Source organism: Silene latifolia, chromosome 9 (assembly GCF_048544455.1).
Source record: "Silene latifolia isolate original U9 population chromosome 9, ASM4854445v1, whole genome shotgun sequence".
Classification (NCBI taxonomy): Eukaryota; Viridiplantae; Streptophyta; class Magnoliopsida; order Caryophyllales; family Caryophyllaceae; genus Silene; species Silene latifolia.
This window is the reverse complement of record NC_133534.1, coordinates 77,966,174-77,974,044: the sequence shown is the minus strand read 5'-3', so window position 1 is coordinate 77,974,044 and position 7,871 is coordinate 77,966,174. Positions and strand designations below refer to the sequence as shown.

Here is a 7,871-nt window from a genome sequence, read left to right as displayed (position 1 = left end):
TGATGATGAAATCCTTGCATCCCCGACTAAATCCCGGAGAATTATTAGAAGAAGAGAGGAAGAAAAGAAGAAAAGAAAAGCTGGGACGAGATCCGCTTGTCCAGCGTAGAAAGACGCCCGTCTAAGACTGGAAGAATCCGAGCGTCCATGCCATAGGGACGCCCGTCCAACCACGCCCCAATCCGCTCGTCCAAGCATCAATCCGCCCATCCAGCCACCCCAGAATCCGCTCGTTCGGACCCTTGGACGCCCGGATTGTCTTACAGGCCCATACGTCCTCTTCTCCCCTCCATTAAAGATGCGCATATTTTCGGAAGACTAGCAAAAAGGAGACTCGCATCTTTTCTAAGAGGAGTGATTCCTCAAGGACTTAATCGTCATTTAAGCCCTTAGTAAACCCTAATTTGTATACCTAATCCCCACTATAAATACCCCATTAGTCTAATTAGATTAATCATGTTCTTCTTATCAATCTTTAGTGTAGTTTATACCATTCTAATCTCTTCTTAATCTTGTAATCAATTTCTAATCAAATCTTAATACAAATCTCATTTCCTTAATTTCTCTTTTGTTCATCTTTTATTTTGGGTAATTGAAGATTATTTGGGTTATTTTTGGGAGATTGACAACCTTCCAATCATTCATCAAGTACTTCTATTATTCTTTGCTTTATTTTGGAATCATCATTAGGTATAATTCTCTTAATCCCTTTTTAATTATTGTTAATCATCTTCATTTATTCATCATGTTTTGCTTTGTTAATATGATTGACAACCTTGTTAACATGTTAAACATGATAATGAGTGAGTAGTTTCCTTAACTAGGGTTAATGGGTAATTAGGGGAAACCAACATGGGGGATGATTCATGCTTAATTTAATATGTTTTCTTAATTTATTTGCTTGCTTGTTGTGATCTCAACTTATGCACATGTTATGTTTGATGAAATGCGAGCCTATTAATCCTTGCATTTTTTACCCATCATCTACCTTTTCAATGAGACTTGTAAGACATAAACCAACTCGAGTCTCATTAGACCATGCATATAGTTGAGTAGGGAGGATTAAGTCGACTTATAGGTGTTGTACAATCTAACCGATTCGGCTCCGGAACCCAAACCTTCCTAGGATTGTAAGATATAAGCCAACTCGATCTATCACAACAATAATTGCTTGCTTATAATTTGAGAATATGTATGTATGATCAATTCCCATGAATCCCCTATGACCCCATGACACCCTAGTGCTTTTAATCAATTGTTTACATCTCATTTTAATCATCTTGCTTGTTTACTTTTATTACTATTTAGTTTAGTGATCTTCTTATCTCAACCCAAATCGTGACACCCCTAGACACCGCTACTTGCAATCGAAAATCCTACATCAATACCCGTCCCTTGGGATCCGACCTTTAATTGCCTCTTTACTAATAGTAGAGTTGTTTGTGAAGTTATAAATATTGTTTTGGTCTAGGTGCTCCTAACGACATGTAACCGAAAATTAAGCTCCAAGTGAGTTCGACCACATTTCAATATCAATCATATCTTAATCTTTCCTTAATTCTCTCAATTGTTCTTAGTTTTATTTGGGTAATTAGAAGATTATTTGGGTTTATTTGGAGGATTGACAACCTTCCATCAATCATCAAGTACTTCTATTATTCTTTGCTTTATTATTTGGATCATCTCCATAGGTATAATTCATTTTTACCCTTGTTTAATTATTGTTAATTACATCATTTATTCATCATGTTTTGCTTTGTTAGTATGATTGACAACCTTATTAGCATGCTAAACTTGATCATGAGTGAGTAGTTCTTTAGCTAGGGTTAATGGGGAATTAGGGGAAACAAACATGGGAATTGATCTATGCTTAATCTAATATGTTTTCATAATTAATTTGCTTGCTTTTTGTGATTTCAACCTATGCACATGTTATGTTTGATGAAATGCGAGCCTATGAATCCTTGCATTTTTTACCCATCTCATATCTTTTCAATGAGGCTTGTAAGACATAAACCAACTCGAGCCTCATTAGACCATGTATAGAGTTGAATAGGGGGAGACTAAGTCAACTTGTAGGTGTTGTACAGTCTAGACGAGTCGGATCCGGGACCTAAATTCTCCTGTGGATTGTAAGATATACATTAACTCGATCCCGTCACAATAATAAGTGCTTGCATCTATTTGAGAACATGTTTGTATAATCTATTTCCATGAATCCCCTATGAACCCATGACACCTTAGTGCTATGAATCCTTGCATTTTTTACCCATCTCCTATCTTTTCAATGAGACTTGTAAGACATAAACCAACTCGAGCCTCATTAGACCATATATAGAGTTGAATAGGGGGAGACTAATTCAACTTGTAGGTGTTGTACAGTCTAGACGAGTCGGTTCCGGGACCTAAATTCCCCTAGGGATTGTAAGATATACATTAACTTGATCCCATCACAACAATAAGTGCTTGCATCTATTTGAGAACTTGTTTGTATAATCTATTTCCATGAATCCCCTATGAACCCATGACACCCTAGTGCTATTAATAAATTGTTTACAACCCCTTTATTTGCTTTACTTAATTTACATTCATCTTGTTGATTAATTTAGACAACATCCCATCTCAAACCCAGTTTGTGACACCCTAAGACATAGCTTTTTGCAATTGAAAATCCTACATCAATACCTGTCTCTTAGGATCCGACCTTTAATTACCTCTTTGCTAAGAGTAGTTTGTGAAGTTATAAATATTGTTTTGGTTTGTAGCTTTTGACGACGAGTTTAAACCGAGCCAAAAATGGCGTCATTGCCGGGGACGGTGTTCAATTGATTTGATTTCCTTAATTGTTTTTAGTTGTGTCTTTCTTTGCCTTGGGGAAGTCAATCTCCTCAAGGTTGTTCTAATTGTTTTCGAGTTATTTCATATTTTGCATGACTAGGAGATCACAAGGTAATTTATTACCTATTGATTTCGAGATTGAAAGGACCTTAACCAATAATAGAAGAGTCGCTAGAGGTACTTCAAGATTCGTAGGTATTGGTGAGATTGTGGACATTCAACCAAATAACATTGACTTTGTCAACCCTTTTGTAAGATAAGAGAGCATAACCCAATTCAAAACCCACCACAAAATCAACCTACAATGCCTAAATTTTCATCACATTCTGTACCAATCGAGGAGAACCTACCAAACGGTACTCTTGTTGGAGTAAGTGTCCTCAAAAATAGTGCGATCACATGATTAAACATCATAATTAAATCTCATAATAAGAATACGCAACGGATGATTCAATTATATAGTCAACTGATCAACATTAATCGGTAATGATTGGCTAACTAGAGTTTGACATTATTGTCGTTTGACGATGGTGATCAGTTGATCCCTTAAGGTCACACCTATAGGACAATTCCCTTAATAGATAAGTTGATTAATTGTATGTCGATACAAATTAATTAATTCCTTAAAATTGAACAATTTATGATAGTGAGTGAGAATATATATATATATATATATATATATATATATATATATATATATATATATATATATATCTTATTGTAATTTAATTAAATAAGATTCAATTTAGTAACTAATTTGTTATATTACTAAAATTGATTACTGTTTGTGAAACATTTGAGATAAGAGTAATTGGTTAGTTATAATTACAAGATGTTGTAGATTTTATATACATGTAATTGTGAATTACTTGTTAATTTGTTAAATGTAATTTATTTAATTTGAAATGATATTTAATTAGTTAAATATGCATTTATATTACTAATGACATGTTACATGTCACATGTCACAACATATTACAAATGACAAATTACAAAGATAAAATGAAGGTCCATTTTATGTATGAAAACCGGTTGGTATAAGGGGTTAGTGGGTGATGATTTTATCATTAGTTTATTGCATGCTTAGGACATAATCATCACCTTAAGCATACCTAAACACCCTAGGACCTACTCTATATTATGGGTAAGGTCAAAAGGAGTCTTGAGAAGAAAAACCACCCTTCCCCATGTGTACACCCAACAGGCACCCCCATTGAAAAACAAGAAGTTGTTCTTATTTTTCATCTCTCTCTAATTTCTTATCATTCTCATATTTTCTCCTCCTTCTCTCTAAAATGAGTTTTAGATCTCTTACATTGTTCATCCTTATTCTAATATTGTCATAAATATTATTACTAGTGTAGTAATACATATTATTAGAATCATTTTAAGGTTACCTAATATATTAGTCTAGTTAATTAGTATATTAGATTTAAGGGAAAGTCTTGGGTGCAATTATTAAGGAGTATCTCTATACTTGAGGTTGGAGGATCATCCATTATTGTTAAGCTTAAGAACAAATAAGGAAGGTGTCTCTATTTGTGCCCCAATATTTCGGTCCATATTGTATGTAAGAAATATCATTTTCTCCTTATTTTGTCATGCATGCAACTAGATCTACATAAATATAAATTATAAGTAATTTATAAAATGATTAGATGAGTCGAATATGGGTATATGAACTTAACAACTCCTACACCACCACATTTAACCGGTAATTTCATTGCCAAATCCGCATTCATACAATTAGTTGAGAGAAGTCAATTTGAAGGGATGCCTAGTGAAGACCCTCACTCACATATGGAGACTTTTTGTGACTATTTGATGCAATTTGTCAAACCGGAGTTACTCAAGACCAAATCCGATGGGTATTGTTTCCTTTTTCTTTGATCGGTACCGCAAAGCAATGGTTGAAGAGCCTAAACAAGGCTACCCTTGGTATTGATTCATGGAAGAAGTTAGCACTTACCTTCTACAAGAAATTCTATCCTCCGGAGAAGACTAATATGTTGAGAGCCCAAATCAGCGGGTTCAAGCAAAAGGATAAGGAATCATTACATGAAGCATGGGAGAGATTTAAGGACACTTGTCGTTCTTGTCCACACCATGGGCTTAGTGAGTGGTTCCTTGTGCAACAATTTTGGAACGGCCTATATGAAGACTCCCACAATGTTCTTAATATGGGATCCAATGGGATGTTTACCGAAGTTGATGACAATCAAACATGGGCCAAAATCGAAGAGATGGCGGTTCATAATTCCCAATATAGTAGGCCACGAAAGGCCACTAGAGGAGGAAAGCATGAGGTAGATTCCATCACTCAATTGGGTGCTCAACTAACTGCTCATATCTACACCATCAATTTGAAGTTTGAGAAGGCCATGGCCAAGCTTGATGAAGCTTCCAAATCACCCAAACAACATGTTAATCCTATAGTGGCATCATCCTCAATCCCAAGTGGAGTATGTGAATGTTGTGAAACCTTGGGATATGATCAATATAAATGTAGGGGAACAAATGAACAAGTTAATGCTTTCCAAGCATACAAGAATGGCACACCTTATTCCAACTACTATAATGAGAACACCAAATTCTATCCAAATCTTTCTTACAAGAGCCAAAATGTTCAAAACCCCAACCCACATACACCCCACCTCCAATGAGAAACCAAGCTCAAAGAACCTTTTTCAACCAAAGCCAAGGTTACCAAAATCAACCTTCCTACAACCAATCAAATGACCAAAGCTTTGATGTTCAAAAAGCGGTCCTCCAAATGCAAAAGAACCAACAAGAATTTTTACCCAAATGCAAAAAGATAGCCAAGCTAAAGAAATCACCATCAACAACATTCTTGCCCACACCAAAATGTTAGAGACTCAAATGACTCAATTAGCGTCTACTAGCTCTCAAAGACAAAAGGGGCAATTACCGCCTCAAGGTAATCCCCCAAGACATGAGATGGTTAGTTTCATCCATTTGAGGAGTGGTACAAGATATGAGGGGCCGAAGAAGCCAATTGATGAAGACATTGTGGATGTTAGTGACAAGCAAAAAGTTGTGGAGAACTCTAAGAAGGTAGATCCTACTTCCAATGAAATTTCAAAGAAGAAGAATGAAGAGAAGGCTAAAGAAAAAGAGGCTATTGTGATTAGACTTCCATTCCCAAGTAGCCAAGCTAAGCCTAAGCTTGATGACCAACTTGGAAAGTTCATGGAAATTGTGAAGAACTTAGAAGTCTCAATCCCATTTACGGAATTGATCAATGATGTTCCGGCTTATGCTAAGTACATGAAAGATATTCTTACCAAGAAGAAATCCATCCGAAAGTTGGAGACTATTGCCTTTACCAAAGTGAGTAGTGTTATTCTTCAAGGGAGTTCCCCTCCAAAGCACAAAGATCCGGGACGTTTTTCTATTCCATGTACCATTGGCGACACTACAATCAATAAAGCATTATGTGATCTTGGAGCAAGAGTAAGTGTCATGCCATACTCGGTATGTAAGAGGCTAGTAATGGGAGAGCTCAAATGCACCAACATCACTCTTCAAATGGCAGATCGATCAACAAAGGTACCTTTAGGGGTATGGGAGGATGTGCCCGTGAGAATTGGCAAATTCTTCATCCCGATAGACATTGTAATTGTAGACATGGAAGAGGACTCCAACATTCCTATCATTTTAGGAAGACCTTTCTTGCATACCGCCGGAGCGGTAATCGATGTGAAACATGGAGAGCTCACACTTGAAGTAAGGGACGATACAATCACTTTCAGTCTTGACAAAACAATGAGAGCTCCCCGACTACATGAGCCATGTTTTATGGTCGATCACTATAGCCGAGAAAGTGATAGGAAGAAGTTGGAATCTCTATGCAAGGATAAAGCCATGGGTAAAGAAACACCACTCATATGGAAGAAGAAAGTGGATGACCTTCAAGTAGCTCTATTTGGAGATCAAGGAATTTTCAACAACAATGAGAGCTTGAATAGCTCACCCATCATGACAAGTAATGAAGAAGGCCTCATTGGCCAAGATAACAAGAAAGAGGAGTTGCCCTTATCAACTCATGACATCATTGGGGAACAAGCTAGTGAAGTTTGCGGTCTATGGGACGGTGAATTTAAAGGATTGGTCAATCCTTATATTGGAAATGTTATGACCTTAGACCAAGGCTTTGTGGATCCTTGTCATAACTTTGACTTGGAATACAACAATGAAGAAAACAATGTGCAAAGGTCTACCCAAGACCTTTATCATGAAAATGAGCAAGCCTTCGACTACTTCGACAAGGTGTTGAGCAACATCAACAACACCTTAGCTTTGCCCCCTTGACATCTCATGTAAGAATGAGAGTTTGGTGGAGTCCTTCCTAAACCACCATTTGTTAATATTTTAACCCCTTAACTCGCATTTTATTTCCTTTATTGCATCTTTGTCATTTTTGGATTTGCATTTTTGTGCTTTGATCAAGATTTTTGACATGAGAGCAAGTGAGAGAGGTATTTTAACGTGTTTTGATGTGTAGTGTTTAATCAAGTGTGGGGATGGAAAATGCCTAGGCTAACCAAGCCTTTGTAGTGCACTCACAACATTTAACAAAGGAGAAGAAGAAAGAACGACATGGGAAAAGGAATCCCCACGAGCGGACCTGAGCTCGTGGGAGCTGTAGAGGATCCGCGCTTCTCTAGTAGAATCTGAGCGTCCTGACCTTAGGACGCGGGTCCTGGGAAAGTTTGAATTGAAGAAAACGCCTTGTAAGAAAATCTGAGCAGATCATTGTCAGGACGCTCGTCCCCATCCTTAGGACGCTCGTCTTGGCATCAATCCGCGCGCCCTGGGAAGACTCCCAGTCTATGAAATTATGCTCTAAGAAAATCTGCACGTCCCCAGGTGAATCCAAGCATCCCAGAAAGAATCCGCTCGAGCTGAAACTGATCTGCGCACCCTGGCACTAGTTTGAAAACTCAGGATGTCCTGTAAGACGATCCGCGCGTCCCGTGAAAGATCCGAGCGTCCCTAGCTGGTACTTAAGT

General features: G+C 37.4%; 1 pseudogene; it reads right to left on the bottom strand.

Moving 5' to 3' along the window:
- Positions 1-4,852: 4,852 nt before the first annotated feature.
- LOC141603898 (small nucleolar RNA R71) lies at positions 4,853-4,951 on the bottom strand (annotated as a pseudogene).
- Positions 4,952-7,871: the final 2,920 nt, after the last annotated feature.